The 19,378-nt window shown below is 43.5% G+C and overlaps 1 protein-coding gene across 5 annotated transcripts in view; it reads right to left on the bottom strand.

Annotated features, from left to right (window-relative positions):
* LOC109856767 (axin) overlaps positions 1–18,424 on the bottom strand; it is a 37,716-nt gene extending 19,292 nt beyond the window's left edge. For 4 of the 5 annotated variants that reach the window (XM_020432402.1, XM_020432405.1, XM_020432406.1 and 1 more), the window contains exons 1-2: positions 17,946–18,424; positions 17,625–17,804 (exon numbers count right to left, since the gene is read on the bottom strand). The gene's annotated coding sequence lies outside the window, so the exon portion shown is untranslated. Of the gene's footprint in view, positions 1–6,471; positions 7,920–17,624; positions 17,805–17,945 lie in introns of those variants that run through there. The other variant, XM_020432403.1, reaches the window with a different exon arrangement.
* Positions 18,425–19,378: the final 954 nt, after the last annotated feature.

Below are 19,378 nucleotides of genomic sequence, written 5' to 3'. Positions count from 1 at the left end.
GCCAATATCGGGCCAGTACTGGCAAGAAGACAGTGCCAATATCGGGCCAGTATTGGCAAGAAGACAGTGCCAATATTGGCCCAGTATTGGCAAGAAGACAGGACCAATATTGGCCCGTTTGTTCACCAGTGTTCGGCATTCATATTGGGCCAGTATTGGCAAGAAGATAGGACCAATATTGGCCCGTTTGTTCACCAGTGTTCGGCATTCATATTGGGCCAGTATTGGCAAGAAGACAGGACCAATATTGAAACTGTTGTCTTGCCAAGAGTCGTTCATGTACCGGCGAAACGACTGGCCCGATACTGGCACCACGGATGAGCCAATGTTCAAACTTTAATTTTACCAAAAATCATTCCTGCGATCAATATATTGGCGCCACAATGTTGGCGTCATATAAGTTACTGATCTTAGGCCTATCTGACCACTAAGAATATTTAGCCAGTGTTGGCTAAGATTGTCTTGTCAGTATAAAATTGCAACATTGTGCCAATACTTGAAATCCATATCTGACCAATCTCGGAAGTAAGTATCGTGCCGAGCTGAAGAGCCAGCGTTGGCTCGATCTAATCATTAAGCATATTTGCCCAGTACTGGCTACTACTGTCGTACCAATATCGACCCTCGTTTGCCGATATTGACTCAATACTGGGCCGTTCGTCAATTCCTACAAGGGCAATTTCACCATTGAATTCCAAAAATCACCATTGGATTCCGTGTTTTTTATTTCGATCCTGCATCAAGTATATTATTTGTAACATAAACGAGAACCTGATATATAATGTACAATTTTGTTTTTAAACAAAACAATTAACTTGTACATAAATTTTTTTATCAATTCAACAGTATATTCCCTATCGTAGCTAAAAAGAAGTTGTTTCCGCTGTACGTAACGCAAGTTTGCGACAACATTATCTTCCGCGCTCAACTTGTCCGGCGACTTTGCTTGCGAGCTTTGATAAAAAAAAAAAAAAAAAACTACTATGAAAAATATCTTTTATGTCCTATTGTTGCAAAATAAGAGCCTTCTGCCTAAACGAATAATATATGATGTGTATTGGTTCCGCCATTGGCTCTCCTTGCGCGTCCCGATTTATATTTACGTAATTAAATCCTTATGCAACCCTTTGCTACAGGGTATTTCTTGCAATTATCTTATAAGCAATAAAGAGACAGACAGATAGATTCCCTATCGCAGCGAAAAGCGCAAAACACGCATATCGCGGGTGATTGGTCGACTCGCGAAGAAAAATGTTTTCACGAGAGACGAGAGAGAGAATTGACGGAACAACCCTTTGGTCTTTTTTTTTTTTTTTTCCCCGTATGTGAGATATACAAGCGCAGCGACGGGATTACCGAGGATATACGCTTTGAAACCATCGTTTCGTAGAGAGGACCATCGAAATGATTTGCTCATCCAAAGCCACTCGAGTAATGCCTGTGGATACTGTTGTTGTTTCTCTATGAGAAATCTTCCGATATTCTCGCGATCGGTTTCTCGTTTTTGTTGTCAAAGAGATGTTCTTTTTTATTTTTATTTATTTATTTATTTTCTAGAGAATCTAAAATATAGCATTAAAATCCTGCCCAACACATGTGTTTTAAAGAAAAAATATTCGCAATTGATCTCTTCGACAGATTCTCAAAAATGATCTACTAGTTGGACAAACTGGGTCTGCGAGACCAGCGCGACTTTTAAAAGTCGAATATCTGCAAAAATCTATATTTTTCCAATTTTTTTTTTTTTTTAATCAAAAGTTTGGACAATTCTGTGTCGATAAAAAAACAAATTGAACAAATTTCTAGTAGTTTCAAATATAAATAATTTGACATTTTTACGTAGATCTGGGAGGAGATCCGTGTCTGTGTCCGTGAAAGGTCAAAAACTTTGCGCAAATGCAAATTGACATTTATTGATACGAGAACACAAAGTCCGAAAGTAATTAAATTATTGGACAAAAGTTAAAAAAAAAAAAAAAACCTAATTAATTATACAGAACGGAAGAGTTCAAAGAATGAAAAACGCGACCGAACGGAGCCGCGCCACCGGTCGCGCTCCCGATCATCATCACGCGAAGGTCTGTTTATCGGCGAGCGATTAAGATTCCTTCAAAAAAACCGAGAGACGCGAGCGAGCGAGCGAGCGAACGAACGAACGATGGCCACGGAAAGAAGAAAGGCATCGGCGAACGAAGAGGAATCTTAAAGGCTATCTGGCGATATACACCTCTCTCTATGTAGCCGCTTGACACGCCGGCTTTTTGTGCGTCGCGATCGAGACGACGACGACGACGACGACGACGACGCGGCGTTCTTTTCCTCCTCCCGAATGAATTCCCTCTCTCAAGGAAATTGCGCGTTTCTTCTTTCCGGATTGTGATTCAGTCACGAAATCAATCGCCGAAAATTTGTAAGTTTAGCCTTTAATTTTGTTTCAACATAAACAAAATTAAAATTTATGTTAATCGAATTGTGACAAAAGCTTATAAAGAGACAAGAATTATCCATATAAAATTTGTAATGAAAAAAAAAAAATTTATTGAAACATCACACAGACACATAGACACATTCGCACATACGAATCAAAATATAATTGTATTGTACTCAAATTACCACGGAGATAGAACGACAGATAAGCCCTCCCCGATAGAGAGAGTAGGCAGGAGAGACACGAGATGAGACATGGCGAGAGATAAAGCACGAGGACAAAAAAAAAAAAAAGAAGAGCAAGAGAAGTTCGACCCTTGGAACATGTACGACGGCGGCACTTTCAGAAAAAAAAAAAAAAAGTAGAAGAAAGAGGAAAAGAGCAAAAATACCACAGATATAAATAAATTATATATTTTCTTAGATAGTACATAGAGTAAATAATTTATACGTATTTGTATATATATATATATTATATATATACGCAAAAAATTGGCGCAGAGAGAAAGCTCCGCGCTTCTCTACAAGTACAGCCCTGAGGGATGCGAGACGAGGTGGAGGAAGAGAGAGGGGGGAGGGGGGAGGGAAAGACGACGGAGAAGCGCAAGAAGGCAAGAGAAAGGCGGAGAAAAGAAACGGATATAAAAAGAGAGACGGAAGACGTAGACCTCGGCCGGCGGCTGGCGACTGGCGGCGGCATCGCTTGATGTACGCCGGGTCCGTAATTACAGGTTTTCGGAACGCCTCGCTCGCTCGCTCGCTCGAGCCGAGCCGCGCCGCGCCGCGCTGTTCGAGAGTCACCGGGGCCCTTCCCTTCGGTCGAGCCCGCGCGGTCTAACGGGTGTCCCGCTCGCGTAACCGGGGGTCCGGAGCGCAAAATTCTCATATCTCTCCTTCAGAGTCGACTCACCGCCACAGTGCGAGACGAGAGAGAGAGAGAGAGTGACCGACGACGAAAGCGCGCGTCTTCTTTATAAAACACCCCGAAATTCTAATTATAGCGCTCTCTTCGTGACGCGAGATGAAAAAAACAGACCGACGAAAAAAATGTCGGTCTTTCTTTTTTGTCTCCCTCTTTTTCTCTCCTCGAACCTCGAAAAAGCAAAAGGTTTTACGTTGGCGAACGTAACTTATAAGATCCGAAGGGTTAAATATGTGATTAATTGTGATTTATTCGATTTCGTGTTCGTGTAAGGAAAAAATATTGAGAGAGATCGATCACTCAGAGGGGTTTATGTACAAAGACGGCTTCTTGTACATAAAAAAACTTTTCGAGCGGGAAAATGTTTCTCCGGGAGAGAAAATTAGCTTAGGCATCCCAAGATCATCCGGGCGTGTTTTCTAGGAAGGACCGCGCGGGCAGGTAAAAGTGTGTTTTCTTTTCCCTACGGAATCAAGATATCGATCCAGCGAGCCGAAAGTTCATCTCGTAATGTGGTCATCCACCGTGGTGTTCTCTCGTTTAAAAGGATAGCGCTGCTATCTGTTGTTGTTACTCTCTTTCTGTAACACGCTCGTCATTAAGTCAACAAAAAATCAAAATCGAATTTTCTCCCGCCTGTTATTCGTTATAAATTTTCCCGAACAATTTATATATATATATGTTTATTGTCCGACGGTTTTCGAATCAATGCTGTAATTAATGGCGATCGGAATCTCCACAGAAATATCGGCAAAGGAAGACCCTCAATAACGCGTATATACACCGCTCTCGCTCCGTTGCCCCGTAACAAGGGCGTAAGGTGTAAGGGCGCGTCAATGGTCAGTGCGTGTTGTTTGTACGTAGAAGAGTACGTAGCCGGGCGTCCGTATCGCGACGCGCACGCGACGGGTGTTAAATAATTACGCGAGCAGTTTATCGCGGAGCTCTGGAGGCTCTTTAGACGCGCTCGCGCGCGCGCGCGCGCGCGTTAGGAACGGTGGCGCGGCGTGATTCCCTTACGGCCCTGGGCGATCCGAGGCTTCTCAAACGAGGAAAGCATACACACGGCTCCCATTCAGCTAACCCTTTCAGCCAACCCTCCTCTCTTGCCTGTACTCCGCGGTCCCCCGCGAGAGCCTCCTTCCTTCCTTTCTTCTCTCCGCGCTCTCTATCCCGCGTGTTCCTCTCTCTCTCTCTCCTCCTCTCTCTGTCCGCGGAGTCCCTTCGGCTTCTCGACTGCGGAGAGCAACGGTCGGCGAAATCTCTTTTACGCGCCGAAGAGCGCGGACATGTCCGAAGTCCCCTCTTACCCCCTTCCTTTTTTTTCCTTTCTTACACGGTCCCCCTTCCCCGCGCCATTTAACCCTTTCAGACCGCGGAGAGAGAGAGAGAGAAAGAGAGAGTCTCTTCGTTTATTAAAATATAGATACAACATTTTTCAGCTGTCGCTTTCCCACGAGACGATCGGCCTCGGGGATGTTTTTCGAGAATTTCCGACGTGAACTAGTTTTGTTGGGGTGATTAAACCAGATCTGAATCGTCGATAAGCGCGCGCGAGATAGAAAGGAATGAGCGGCATTACCCGTAAATTAATTTTGTTCGTCTCTCTCTTGTTTTCGTTATTATTGCGTCGGCATAAATATATGTCATTGCGAATAATTGTCATAAGTCATTTGAAAATTTATTTATCGTTTGTAATTTGTTTATACATATATATATATATGTTTATACAAATATATATTAATTAATTTCTCACTATGCTCCTCGATTCTTCGTTTCATTGACTTTTTTCTCTCAATAGAATAATACGATAACAACTAATTTATCAATTAGTTAAATTTTCATCTCCATATCGATACGCGCGCGTGCGCGTATGTGTTGTTATCGTACATAAATATTTATGATCGTTATTTCGATCGGCGAGAAGATTAATTCGAGACTTTATAATCTAAAAAAGAGACATTTTGTGGGTCACCGAAAAATCGTTTTCTAACGCCAAACGAGATCAAGTCGAAGGATCCGTGTGTTTTTTCTCTGTCAATAATCTATAGAGACTTGATGAATGGTTTTTTGTCTGGACGTTAGAGAGCTACGGTTATGCGATACGGGCGGCGCCGGTGAAAAACCGAGGCGGAAGTGGTCAAAGGGCGTGTCAAACGTTGTTATCGGCAGACGACTTTTACATACATCAACTTTACAAAGTTACGCTATTCGAGTTGCAAATCTTTCAAAAAAAAAAAGAAACTTCTGAGGATACCGCTTCACCCCAGGTGGCTAACGGTCGGGGAAGGACAACGTTCAGTGCGGCATTGAGCAAAAGCCTACCGTCTGTCTCTCTGTCTCTCTCTCTCTCTCTCTTTCTCAGCGCGACCAACTACCTGAAAAGCCGCCTACGAGTTTTCCAAATGCTCATGTCAGCTATCTCTTGTTACATCTTCGGACAATGTCATTGTATAGGCAGCAGCTTTGAAAGTATCTCGGCACAGGGAATTAGGAAAATTACCGATGAGAAAATACCAACAACCAAAAAAGAAAGAGTATCGGTTTCCCTTATTCAATTAACAAGAACGTTCAGTTTTCAGAAGATCGAACAAAAATGGAATTTCAACCGATTATGAAAATTGAAAAAAATAAAAAATAAAAAAAAAGGGGGGGGGGTATTTGGGATTTCTCATATACAAGATGCAAGTGTAGCATCCAATATGAATTTTAGAATTGTTATTTCAATTCGAATTTCACGTGTAAAAATTTACATGTGAACACGTATATATGGATATATATATATACACGTATATAATTTCCGCACAACACCTAGCGAACGGCTCTCATGACCGAATATATAATTTATTAGTTTAGAAACTTCAGAGCCTGAANAGATTCTTTAATTGTTTAAATAAAAAAAGAAGTTTACAAGCCGCGCTTTTTTGTGAAAACATTCTTTTTTTTTTTTCACACATTTTTCTCCTCAGCACGTTGCGCGGTCGCACGATAATAATGAGAATCCGCATGCGAGACGGAAGTGAACTCTCTTCAGAGAGAGAGTAGTAGGTGTCGCAATTAATGATCCGTTTGACGCGCGCTATATAATTAATAGTCTACCGTAATTCACCGCAATTAAATACCTTGACTCCGCGCCGGTTCATGGGAACTCAGCGATGCGTCTTGTTCGTCGTCGTCGTCGTTGTCGTTGTCGTCGTTGTCGAGCCCTGGTCGACAATTATTAACTGTGATTCTCGTCTACCTGCTTTCTTTGAAGTCCACGTGTCACTCAACAAACACCCGATATCCGACGACACCTTATATACAATCATTCTTTTATTTACAGAAAAAAAATTATATCACAGTTGCAAGAAGAGTTTTTTCACAAAAATTATCACAGAAAGTTTCACCAAAGATTTGTTGTTTTTAACACTCAAGCGTTTTTAACACACAAGTTTTTTAATTTCCTTCACTTAGTTTCGGAAGTACTTAGTTTTTTTCTTTGTTTGTTTTTGTTTTTGTTGCTTTTTAACTTGAGAAAAAAATCGCGGCCGTAAATATCAATCGAATACGAAGGGGTTCCGACGAAAGATGAGGTTTGGAAAGTTGGAACATACATAAATTGCGACTATTATTTCGCTTTCGACCGATAATAAAAAAAAAAAAAATTCTCGCGAGATATTCTCGGCGTGCTCTCCGCGGCTCTCTCTCTCTCGATGTCGGTGGTCTCGCGCGCGCACAGCCTTGAAAATCACACAGAACGCGCGCACAAATCGATCTAATCTATCTGTGATCTTTCTCTCTCGTCGTTCGATAATTGCGGAAATCGCGTTCGCGATACGTGACGCGATGCCGTGGCGGTAAAGATCAGTGGCGAAACATCATCGGCATATAACAGAACAACGGCATTTTATTCGCTCGTCGAGATTTTCCTGACGCGGGCATCGAAGTCTCCCATCGCGGGAGATGCGCGCAACTTTCTCCTCCTCTCTCTCTCTCTCTCTCACGCTTTATCACCGATATCCGCACCCATCGATCTCTCATCGAGCATCGACTTCACTTCCGCGCCGACATTTACAATCAGTCTCGGTTGTTGGGAATCATCTTTGCGCCGGTCATAAATCACCGGTCGGGAGAATCACTCCCTTCCCCCCCGCGTTTGACTCGATCACTTTTCCGCGATTTTCTCTACGCAATATAAACGATTCCTTGCGTGTAAAACGAATAAACAGATCGTAATTCACAGATGTCTCTTAGATACACATTCTTGCGCACAAGGTATTCGTTCACACGCGTAAAATCTCCTCTATCACGACGCGTGTGACGACGCACGTGTATTTCCAACAACAATAAAAGCACTCGCATCGGGGGAACAATAATAATTCCTCAAATGAACTTTAAATACACGGCGTACTTGAGACATCGATCATATATCTCGCGGACGGACACATTTTTTTTTTTTTTTAGCGACGAAGGATTTACAATGGCACACACAATCCGAAGAAAAGATTTCGCCGGCGAAGACGAGGACGAAGAGAGGTATACAAGTCGATGACGAAGGGTCGCGTCCGGGCCTCCTCGTAGGACTCGTGTCCTACGCAACGTACACGATGAGACTGAAACTACAGTGACCGCAGCAGGGGCCAAGGGAGAGGAGCGAGTATTATCTCCGTATACACCTTCCCCCTCCTCTCCGCTTCTCTCCTACTGCTCCTTGCGGCGCGTTTCTTCTCTTTTTCTTCTCTTCCGCCGAGCTGTGTGCATCCCTTCCCCCTCCCTCTTTCCTCCACGTTCGTTCTCTACCACGCAGGCCGCGCGATCCTTCTCGCTCCTGCCTCCGCGCTTGTCCTCCGCTCTCGTAGGAAACGGAGAGGAGAAAGACAGATCTCGACCAGAGACGAGGACGCGGAACAAAAAAGTGATAGGGTTCAGGTACAAGGGCAAATTCTCAAGAGAATCTTTAAACACAGAAACTCGAACTTTTCGACGGTTATCGCCCCCCTGTTGTTTTCCTTCGAGCAATAATTTCTCATATTAATTGCAATCGATCAATTGTCGCCAAAAAAAAAAGCGACACATCGGCGGAGATGATAAATCCCGTTTGACGCAAAAAAAAAAAACCAAAAATCAATTGGAAGAGCTTCGCTAACAGAGAGAATTGCAAACAAAAACGCAAATGATTTATTTCAGACGCCTATAAACTTTCGAATAAAATTCATTCAAATGTGAAAACAACATTCTCTCGTCTTTTTTCTTTTTCCATCTACGCCACTTCAACCCCCGGTATTTTCTCGACGTATAAATTCTCGCGCGCAAAAGACGCGCGGAACCTCAACTACTTTTGTATACAATTTGTTTCAACTGCAAAAAATAATTAAATAAAGAAAAAATTACACACAAAAAATGCCGCTTCTTTAATTCCGCCAAGATTTTATCATCAAATAATAATAAACAAGTAATAGAGTGACAAATTCGTGTGACAGTTGAGAAAAGGCATAGAGAAAAAGGACAGCGAAAACACAAAAGACTTAAAAATGACGACATACGAGGAGAGGCGAGCGGACCAGGCGGAGCGGGGAAACACAAGGGGAAGAAAGTCGGCGACTTAAAAGGTGTCAGCACTTTGACCGGGCCCGACTTGGATCGTCAAAAAAGTATGATGACATTCGATCTCAAAAAAAAAAAAAAAAGAAAAAAAAACAACGATATATATGTTGAAGACGTTGAAAGAAAGAAAGAGAGACAGAATTTTTATCGATATACGAGATTTAATCTCTTTCTCTTTCTCTAATCTCCGTCTCTCTTTACGATGAAACGTTAAGCTTTAGTTTATTCGATGCTCTTGTGTTACGTCGGTCCTTTTGACCTCGCTTATATACCTTATCATTTTATTGACTTTGACAGTTTTATTGATTTCGTTTCTTATCGCTTCATTGATATCGGAAAGCATTTGGTGTGCAAAGAGCATTTTTTCAGAATATCATGTTTTTTTTCTCCCTCCCGGTATAAAAAATAGATAAATATCGTCCTTCGTATTACTCGAAGTACAGTTTTCAGCACTTTTCGTGGCAATTTAATTTTTGGGAAAAAAAAGTTTTTGTAATTTTTTTTTTTTTTCCAAGAAAGAGGAAACCAGATAGTTTCTCGAAACAAACGGTTCGAAATATATGTGTGTATGTATATATATACATTGCGATGCCTTCTCAACCGAGAACCCGGATCGATGCATCAAGTGCACCTGAAATACGATTTAACATTTCCCGGCGCGATTCAACCGCGCGCGCGGCGCGGCGGCGGCGGCGACGGCCTGGCAGCTGGCAGTCCCGACAATCTTATCGACCTCGGTAAATACCGATTTAAAGAGATTGTCAGGTACACGAGACGAGAGCGACCCCGTTACATGAAATTCTCTCTTAAAACGAAGAGAGCTCGCGCGCGTGATTTCACCTGTTCGCCGCAAAATCTCGATCTAGTTTTTTCGCATGTTTGGAATACAATGGAATTCGTCGCGTTTGTTTGTTAAATTCTATCGAATTTACCGCGGTTGTATGTAACATGTTGGCGTATATCGGATATATCAGGTATAAGAATCGAATTTTCAAAAAAATTAGCGTTTTAATTTTATACGAGATAACCACCGCGGGAGAAGCCAAAGCGCGCGCCCAGTAATTAATGGAAATTAAACTATCGGCGATAATAATGGAATCGCGCCTGCAACGGCCTGTTCCACGTCAAACGAAAGAGAGAAAAGAAAAATTATATACAGGCAAAGAGGACGAAAGACTGACGAGAAAGAGAGAACCGGTGTCGGGTCGTCGTCGTCGTCGTCGTCGTCGTCGTCGTCTCGACTCGATGACGACGACGACGACGAAGAGAGAACGAAGAAGGCAACGAGAAGGAGACGCGAGAACACGCGCGCTCGCGAGCAAAAGTGAGAAACTAGTAGCGTGTTTGCGCGAGAAGAGCTCGGGCGCGACCCGAAGAGAGAAGAAGAGAAAGGAGAAGCCGCGCGAGACGACGAAGACGATGATGACGGGAGAGAGAGAGAGAGAGAGAGAGAGAGAAAGAAAGAGTCGGAATATAAAGCCGCGGCGCGACGGAGACAGAGCGCGTTTCGTTTGATCTTGCCGCCGCACGCGATCCCACACACGCGCGTCCCTCCTGCTCGCCGTCACGATGTGGATTCGCATGAATGCACTAACACATCACGCGATTTAAAACCTCTGCGTCTCCCTCCTCTTCTTCTTTTCCTCGCGATCCGACGCCCCTCGACACCGCGCGCCACCGCCAATCGACTCCGGACGCCGATGCGGCTCTCTCTCTCTCTCTCTCTCTCTTTCTCTTTCTCTCTCGTCCGTTCGCTTCTCGCGCGGCGCGGCGGACACGCGTAATAAACACCGTGCAAAGCAACCCGGCGCTGAGTCGCCTATAATTTCTCACGGAAAATTATATGTTAATGCGTCCTTAATGGCGTCGTTCGTTAACGGGATCGCCGTCGTGGCCGAAGTAGACCCGAAGGAACGACAGAGAATGCCGCGAGGCTCGCTCGAGCGAGCAAGGATCTTCTATACTCTTGAGGAAGAGAAACGCTTGAGCAAAATCGCGTTATAAGCTCACAAATCTCGAAGAGATATATCGATTCGAAGAGATACGGAGTCAAAGTACGGCGCAATTATCTGGAAACGGACGTAACAGCGTGTTTTACATTATTTGAATTCTTTTTCTCGGAAAACTCTCCTCGAAAATCTTCTAAACCTTCGTTCCTTTAACATTCTTAGAAAAAACTCGCCAAGTGATTCGTTAAAAGATAAAAAATAAATTAATTGACAAAAAAAAATCTCTCTCTCTCTCCGTTAGAAACAATCGCGAAACACATGCGCGTATTGCGCGGCGCATCAAGGATTAAAATCACGGAATCACGGACTCTTACTCTAAAACTGGAAGTTTAAAAGTCCCGCTCTGTTACGGCTGAGAGATTTAAAGCAACGAGGAGGAGGAGAGAACGGAGCCGCGGGATTATCTTCCTTCGCGAGTTTCATGTCGAACTTTCTTTTACGTCGAATATAAAACATGCAACACTCTTTTCTCCGAGAGCTTCGTCGTTTGATCGATTTCGACCGGTTGTTCTTCCGAGAGAGAGAGAGAGAAAGAGAGAGATCGCGCAGGTTTAACCGACAGGTTTCAACCGAAACGTCTTTTACGCGGGATTAAGCGGGGACGAGATTTGCCTCTTACCGACGTTAAAAGATTCAGTCGGCCGAATAAGGAGGCGATAGTCCCCGCGACCGGCGCTTCCGGTATATTGCGGCTTGAAAAATTTACATGCTTCGCGTTCGTCGTCGTCGTCGTCGTCGTTGAAAACGCGCAAGCGGTGGGTTTCTTCGCAATCGAACACAACCTGTCCTCCGCCTGGATACATAAACCGGAAAAAAAAAAAAAAAAAATCGAATCGCGGAGTCTATTTACGCGCTCTGGAAACTTAAACTTGCCTTTTCCAATTCAACTGCGTCTCTTCTTGTTTCCATCGTTACAAATCTTGCTGCATATTTTTAACACGCGTGTGTGTGTCCGAGCGCGAAACACAAAGAATTCGCGCGTGGGAAAAAAGAACTTACTTTACGACTTTCAACCGGAGATAAAACCATTGTTTGTGATCTCTAAAAATCACGTAAAAATAAGAAAAAAAAACAAAAAAGACAACTGCGGAATATATTCTTTCTTTTTAGGCTATTTCAAGGTTGAACGCATTTCTTTTTTTTTAAATCCACAACATGCCGCGAATTTAAAAAAAAAAAAACAAAACAACCCGAGTCGAAATTTAGCGTCTACACTGAACCTCAATTTTTGAAAAAAGGAAATTTCGGACGTATAGCATCTACTTTTTTTTCTTACTCCTACTTTGAGTCTATCAGAGCCTGCGATGCGCAGCTTGATTTGAGAATTGAACCCTACTTTAAAAAACTTTAGCAGAAAAAAAGGAAATTTCGGACGTATAGCAGCGTCAAAGTAGGATCTACTTTCTCTCTTACTCCTACATAAAAAAAAGAGGAATTGAGGTTCAATGTAGACGCTAAATTTCGACTCGGGATAGAAATTTATTTAGTTAAAAAAAAAAATTCGTCAAGAAATCGGAGAGAAAGACGTCCGCGAGATATTTGTAAGAGGGGTGATATCCCTGTATTTTTCATTGCGCCACACTCTTTCTCTGATTTTCTCTCTCTCTCTCTCCGATCTGGCGATGCCGAAAGAAGCGCGTTCGGCCGAGGACGAAGAGGCACTCGAGCGAGAGAGCGCACTTCGAATTCACCGGCCGATTAGCGTCGCCCGGCCGTTGGCTTTGCGATAGGTACCTACGCGAATCAAAGCGAAACGACGCGGCGGCAATAAAGCGACACACACCGAGGAGGAGCAGCAGCAGCAGTCAGTCGTCAGAAGTGGTAAGAGAGAATGCGAGAAGGCGGAGAGGGAGGAAAGAAGAAAGAGAGAGAGAGAGAGAAAGAGAGAGATGTGGACAAACCGGCAAAGGGCCGGTACAGAGGCAATTATTGCACGAGAGCAGATGACGGATCAAACGCCGGGATTATTTCGGCGCGATGTCGTCGCCTCTTACGGTTAAACAGACACCGGATACTTCCGGTTTATATTCGGAGTAACGCGTCTCCCGTAATAAGCGTCGACGTGTCTCTCACATGCGACCGTCATCCGCGTCATCGTAATTATAAACTTTTATATCGCTGTAAATTTTTTGTTTTTTGTTTTTTTTTTTTAATTCGACGCCGTTATCGCATAATATCTCGCGAAAAATAAATCCTCCGTCGCGGAAGATAGACGCACGACCGAGTTTCGAAAAGTTTTATTTAAAACCTAAAACCTAAAGTTTTTCTTTTTTTTTTTTCTTCTGAACCGCCCCCGAACGTTTATCTCGATATCACCGTATCTCGAGACCGTATTTTTTAACGACGCGCGCGTTCCGATCGACTGACTTTCAAAACTCACACACAGATCTTTGGACGAGACTCACACAGTCTCTTGACATTTAAGTCTTGTTGTTACATTCTTTTGTTGCGCGGATTAGAACAGCGATTTCGCTGGCGCCTCTCGTCTGCCGACGATGTGTAATAACCGTGTAACAAATTATCGTACGCAACGTAACATTTTGTTCATTTGTATACACGGAAAAAAAAAAAAGATTCGCTAGAATAGCAAGAAATTAGTTACTGTATATGGCCGGCAAAAAAAAAACATTTGTTAAGTTCAGTAAAATTTTTGTTTTGCCAACAAAAAACATTTCTCACACTTCAACATCAGTGATCGCTTCAAACTGCCGTATCAACATTTCCTTATTGAAAAAAACATTTTGTTGACGGAACAAACAATTTCGTATAGGGTCAACCATTTTTTTTTTTTGCTGACCATATAATAACAAAACTTTTTTTTCCGTGTATGTCGCACGCCATATACACGAGCTGATAAAAAGTTATTATTTTATCACGATGACAAAATGTCATCACGAGATGATTTTTGAACGTAAGTTAGGAAAATACAAATTAGATAATCGTTTTCTTTAAAAAAGTTTATTAACACACGGTATATATATATATATATATATATATAGTCGAAAGAAGAAATCGTCAAACGTGTCATCGTCAAAGACGCGCGCGATTGCCTTCTTATCACTCGTGACTAACAAAAAGGAATGTCTGTTATACTGAACAAGTATATGTATACGAAACACACGTGTGTGTGAACACACACGCGCACACATGTCACATTTCGCACGTGAGTGGATTAAAGCAACCGGCGGTATCGTGTCGGCCGAAGAGGCGCGACACTTTAAAGCAAACCTCTCTTTCTTCTCTTCCCCGCTCCGCGATTTCAGTGAGAAAATATTGCCTATAGACGACGACAACGATATCCGTGTGTGTGTGTGCGTATATATATATGTGTATATATACCGACGTAAGCCACTTTCTTTGGCGGGCGGCGGCGGCGGCGTTTGTGGCAAACAAGAAACGGACTCGAGAAAAGTGGAAGAGAAAGAGGTAGGCGACACACCGCGGGCAAAGAGAAAGGTTACGAAGAAGAAGAGGGGGAGAGAAGTAGAGTAAGGATACCCCGAGCTTTGTGATGTCAAAGAGCATCGTTTTAGCGGGTTCTCGCTGGAGAGTCTTTGATATCGAAATGGGGGAGGACTTTCCCCCCCCCCTTCGGCTTTGCACCGATGTCGGCCGCTTTGCCCCCGACGTGGAACACGTGGTATCAAATGCGACGAGAGAAAGAAAGAGAGAGAGAGAGAAACCGGAGGAAGAGAACCCCAGCAGCTACTTTGACGACGCTTCAGCGTGTCGTGCTGCGGGGGATTCCCAAACCGCCGTGCGTGCCGTGCTCTCTCTTCCCTTCTTTCCAACGTCGTCGGTCCTTTCGATCTCCCCCTCTGCCTTCGCCGAGGGTGGCCTGCTTGTGTTTCGCTCGCTCTCTCTCTTTCTTTCTTTCTCATTCGCGTGATCGACCACAGCAGGTTTTGCCGACGCCTTATCTATTACCGGTCGCAATTCCGCTGCGGGAGTAAATAAACGGATAAAAGTTCTGGGAAGAGAAGTTTCCGGGAAGAAACCATGGACAACTAAATATTATAATAATTGGTCGCGACGCGTTCGCAAGAGCATGTTTGGGCTTTTGTGATTCTGCAACAAAACTGATTGAAATTTAATCTCAAAAGATACCTTTGAAACTCAAGGAAAAAATTTTAATCCGCGTTTGTTTATTTAAATCCTGTAAAAAAACATTTGTGTCTGATGAGATTTTTTTATTGGTTTAAAGCGTTGCAAAAAAACTATGTGAAAGTTCTCACGGGACTTTATTCTGTAACAAGGGACACATTAGTTTTGATATTTTTTTTGAATTTTTTAGAAATATTTTTCCGCCAAATAGTTAACAAGATTTTTTCATTTTCAAGAACTAACAGCTCGGAATTAATTTATCGTTATTGTTCGGGGGTTTTACTAGGATTTATATAGGACTCAACTCTTCGTCTTCGAACATTTTCAACGCGAGTTTGATTTGAACCGCGCATATCGTCGGGGGCGCAAATCGCGTTGCTGGCGCAAGGTCGTCGTCGTCGTCGCGAAGAGATTCGCATTTCCAAACCCTATCCAATGATGCGGCGTCCACGGCACGTGTGCGTGTCCCGTTTCAGATGTTAATAGGTGTTAATAGGCGACACACAGCACATGTACGTGAGGGTGCCGCGTTGCGTACATAGCTCGGTGAAGCGAATAGAAGCGTCGGTGGTAACGGCGACGGTCGGGAGCTGGCGTCGGGACGGCGGCAGCGAGAAAGGGAGGAAAGGAGGAATAGGGAGAGAGGGGGAAAGAGAGAGACAGAGAGAGACGGAGAGAGAGAATAAGCAGGGCAAAGTGGAGCTCGGAAGCGGTCGCTTTGATGTAGACACGCTCCGCGACTCCTTCACGCCAATAAACTAACCGTTAGGTTAAGCCGTCTCTTTAAGCCGTAATATCATTATCCTTGCCTTATGCCCTCCGGACAACACAACGCGACGTGACGTGACGTGACGTCGTCTTTGTCGTCGGGTCGCGGTGACTTCACATGTTAAAAATGACAGTCGGAGTGTCTCCTCTCTTTTCCGCGTTTCCGGAAAATCCAAGAGCGAATTCAACAATTCCGCTCACACACAGTGAAGCTCTTAGAAGTGTTTCCCTACTACCCTACGTGGCCTACCTTGTAGGTACCTTGTAGGACCGTGGATTTACGACGGTCTATCGATCTACTCGCGCGCGACGATTTACGACCCCCCTTGTGCCTTCTGTTACACACACGGTCGATCTTCCACACCACATGCGCACGAATTATCACGTACGGATTATCAAAAAAACTTCTCCCGAATCCCCGGAATTTTTCGGTCGTTAGTTTTTCGATCACAAGGTGTTTGCAACTCGGTCGTCGCAATTTCTGAACGACGTAATGTAATTTTTTTCTAAACGTTTTCGACGAGTTTTCGCGGAAAACCCAAAGAGAGGGTCGTGTAAAAATTCGAAAAATCGAAACACAAAAGAGAAAAAACACAATGACGGAAAAATATATCCATAAATCAACTTGTTTTTTTTTTCAATTCTGTGTTTTCTTAAAAGCGCGTATTAACAGGTACACCGAGTCCGAAAAAGGACACCCGGTATACCGAGAGAGCGCGAGTAGGAGGGCAACACACACAGTCGGCGCGGCAAGGAGCGGACCCGAAGAAAAAGCACCGCGACCAGTCGAAACGAAAGCACCGACCGCAGAAAACCACCGCGGCTCGAGAAAACGCGCACGGCTGCGTCCGGCGGTGTGCGCGCTTCGTATGCACGTACGTATATATGTGTACAGTGTGTGTGTGTGTATGCACACGCGGGAGAAGAGAGGGCGGAAAGCGAAGAGAAATGGGGGTTTTTTTGAATGCGGTTGAATATCTTCCTCGCGCGGGATAGCGCGATGAAAAAAAAAAAAAAAAAAAACGCGCGCACGCACACACGTAACGTACACGTTAATGCGTATCACGCGATAGTCATTTCGGTGATGATCTCTGAATTACGACGGGGATTCTCGTTGTATCCGCGTTAATCAACGACGCCGATGTTGATCGATCGCGCGCGCGCGAGAAACAAGGAGAATCGAGGCGAGGAGGAGGAGAATTATTAACGAAGCGCGAAAAGTTGACGAACAAAAGAGACGAACGACGAAGATAATAAGTGGAAACCGGGGGCGCGCGTAGGGAAAGATCTCTCTCGAGTACGCGCTAAACACACTCGCAAGGAAACATTAACGTTAAAATTGTTAACAAAATTTATACGAGAAAAAATTTTAGATGAAATTTTTCGCGTCGAGATGTGAAAAATAATNNTTNNAAAAAAAAAAAAAAAAATTGATCGTCCGTCGGTGAAAACTTTTCGACGGGGAGACCCGATAAAATTTTTGTTACGTTTCGCTTAAAAAGCTTCGGGATAACTTCCCCCAAAAAACTCAACAAACTCGGGACGGGAATCACGCCGGATTGAGCACACACGCCAGATAGAGGGATTATATCTTGACGAAGGACGGTTTCGCCTTCACGAAACGAAGAACAATCTCGTAAAGCTGTGTTTCGGTTACGCGTTCAGGGTCATATATCGGTTGAGAGAAAGAAAAAAAAAAAAAAAAACCTAGAGAAGCGGCAGTCGGAGGAGGAAGACGCAAGAAGAAGGAGGGAGAGAAAGAGAGAAGGAAGAAACGAATGAACGAAAGCAAAAGAGCAATGACTCACTGTGTATATCCGTCGGTGCTTGTGTTTACTGACGATGCCGGGACGACGACGCTGCTTTTTGACGACTCGACGACGACGACGACGTTGACGACGACGACGGTGACGACGGCGACGACGACGACGACGACCGACGATGGTCCATGCTCTCTTCAAAATGTCAACTCTTGTACTTGGTGTAAGCTGTGGAACGCGGAATAATACAATCACGACTTTTCTTGCCGTCCTTTCTCTCTACTCGTGCAACATACATACATACATACATTTCTCTATCTCTCTCACTTCACTTTCTCTCTCTCTCTCTCTCTCTTACGTTATATCTACCTATATATGTGTTCCTTTCTCTCTCTTCGTCGCTCTCTCGATGCGGAATGATGATCCACCGTGGTGAACTGGTTGGCACTTCTTCGACACGGCGTACACCACACAGCTCTTCTCTCACATCTATAACACCGTTGTGCAACACACGCACTCACGCACGCACGCACGCACACAAACACGTGCAAACACTCGACTCGCAGCACGCGCTCACCGACGGGCACGACGTGGGACGTCGTCGCCGTGTATTTGCAAAGGAGAAGAGAGATGCACAACACGGAGACACACAACACGCGCAGCGTGTGTGTCTCGTGAACGCGCGTTGTCTCGCCGATGAGGACGGAAAACGTCGCGAAAACGGCGTCAGTTGTGGGGGAGGGGGACGTATACAAACGCGGTTCAACACACTACGACGGGATGGAAACACGGCACGGGCGGCTGTTACTAATCGCAACAACCTCGCAGACACATCTCGGCGGTCGCCATCGGCCGCTGGCTGTCGCACGAGTGCGAGACGCGCGCGCTCTCGCGGATCTCGCGCAAACCCCGGATCATTTCAAAAGGAATGACGGCCAATCAGCGCACCGCGTCGCCGCATGGCCTATGCCCTTGCCGCGCGGCATCGCCGTAAACGTTACACGCGGCGCCCCGGATTGTGTCCGAATTATCATTGTAATCTATTCTTATAGAAATCTTTTTCTTGTAAAATAAAATTTTATTCGTTTGATCGTGACTCTTTGTTGTGCGATCTTGTTTGTTTCCAAAAAAATGTATGTTGCGAAAATGTGGCAGCAGCAATAACAAAATGTTATTCGGTTACGAGTTAATTAATGTTTTGTTTACAATGTGTTTTTCTCTCGTCATTACAAAACTTGGCGTAAAATTATAAAAAAAAAAAAAAACAATCTTGTTTAATCTTGTTTGAAAGATTTGTATATATTTTAATTTGTTGATTTTATGTGATCACAACAAATACGAATAATAGTTGTAGTTTAAATAGTAAATTCTTCACACTTTCTTCTTTTGTTTATATAATAAATTAAATAATGTAATCAGTGTTTTATATTACAACTTTTTATTTTTTTTTGTTGTATATTAATATTATATATTTTATATTTTATATAATATTATTATGTATCCATTGTTATTTTGTATTATAATATACTATTTTTGTATACAATCAAATATTGCGATACATATTATAAAAAATTAGTAATGTATTAAGTCATCAATGATTTGTATCTGTAACAAAATGTGTGTTGTTTATAAAAAAAAAAAAAAAACGTTGCAAATTTTCAGGGTTTTTTCTCGGTCACATACACACGCTGAAGTTATTGAGCAAAATAAAAACACTCTCCTGCATTTCAAAACAATAATTGTGCATTTGTTATGACACGTCGCTGCTTTTATGATCACGCGTTATTAAAAATTCGATTATA

Source organism: Pseudomyrmex gracilis, unplaced genomic scaffold (genome assembly GCF_002006095.1).
Source record: "Pseudomyrmex gracilis isolate BER0280 unplaced genomic scaffold, ASM200609v1 scaffold_135, whole genome shotgun sequence".
NCBI classification, from domain to species: Eukaryota; Metazoa; Arthropoda; class Insecta; order Hymenoptera; family Formicidae; genus Pseudomyrmex; species Pseudomyrmex gracilis.
This window is presented reverse-complemented; position numbering and strand designations above follow the sequence as displayed.